The sequence below is a fragment of the Neopelma chrysocephalum genome, unplaced genomic scaffold, assembly GCF_003984885.1.
Source record: "Neopelma chrysocephalum unplaced genomic scaffold, ASM398488v2 Primary Assembly neopelma1_54723, whole genome shotgun sequence".
NCBI lineage: Eukaryota > Metazoa > Chordata > Aves > Passeriformes > Pipridae > Neopelma > Neopelma chrysocephalum.
Window position 1 is genome coordinate 1 of NW_020902894.1, and position 845 is coordinate 845.

The 845-nt window shown below is 58.5% G+C and overlaps 1 long non-coding RNA gene across 1 annotated transcript; it reads left to right on the top strand.

The window, feature by feature from the left end:
- The first annotated feature begins 441 nt into the window (after nucleotides 1–441).
- Nucleotides 442–840, top strand: LOC113979162. Its single transcript, XR_003537740.1, has 3 exons — nucleotides 442–544; nucleotides 642–733; nucleotides 819–840. It is a non-coding gene; the product is annotated as an uncharacterized LOC113979162 (long non-coding RNA).
- Nucleotides 841–845: the final 5 nt, after the last annotated feature.

Here is an 845-nt window from a genome sequence, read left to right on the forward strand (position 1 = left end):
ACTCCGGAGCCGGGCACCGAATGCCTCATCTGCATGGAGCCTGTGGAAGACAGAAAGACCTTCAACACCCTGGTGTGCCCAGCCTGCAAAACCGCCTGGTTCCACAGGGACTGCATCCAAGTAGGAGTGGTTCCCTCACCCCGGGGGGCACGGCAGGGGCTCAGCAGCACCAGGGCCTCACTGGCTGCTTGTGTTTCTCCTGCAGGGACAGGCTCTGCATGCTGGTCTTTTATCCCTCCAGTGCCCCCTCTGCAGAAATGATGACACTTTTCTCATGGATATGTTCACCATGGGGATCTGAATCCCATTCAGGCTGGTGTCCTTCTGCCTGTCTCACAACACAGGGGGTGCAAGTGCTGTGCTGTGCCAGCAGCATCGGACCCCAGACTCATACAGCAGATCCAGAAGTCACCATGACAGGAGCTGTGTTAGAGAACCCAGTGCTGGGAGCTCCACTCACCGGGGGGACAGTGAGACAGGGACCCACCGCTGACACGTCCCACGTCAGACAGGGAGGAGGAGGCCCCCAAAGGGAGGAAGCCAGGTGAGAGCAAAGTGCCCCTCCCGCAGCCTGACAGAGGGGCTGTCAGGGCAGGCAGCACAGGTGCCATGACTGGGGCCATTGTCTCTCTCCCCTCCAGCATGCCTGCTGTGTCAGCCATCAGAGGCTGACCCGGACATCTGCGGGGAAAAAATCCAGATAACTGGGCTCTGTGCCCGCGAGTTCTGCCTGGTGAGTTGCTTCATGAGCTCCCTCCGTTTTTTGACAGGCAGTCCCTGCCACTCTCTCCTCATCATTGAGTGTCATTTTTCTACAGTTTTTTGCCAGCCACCTTCTTCACCAC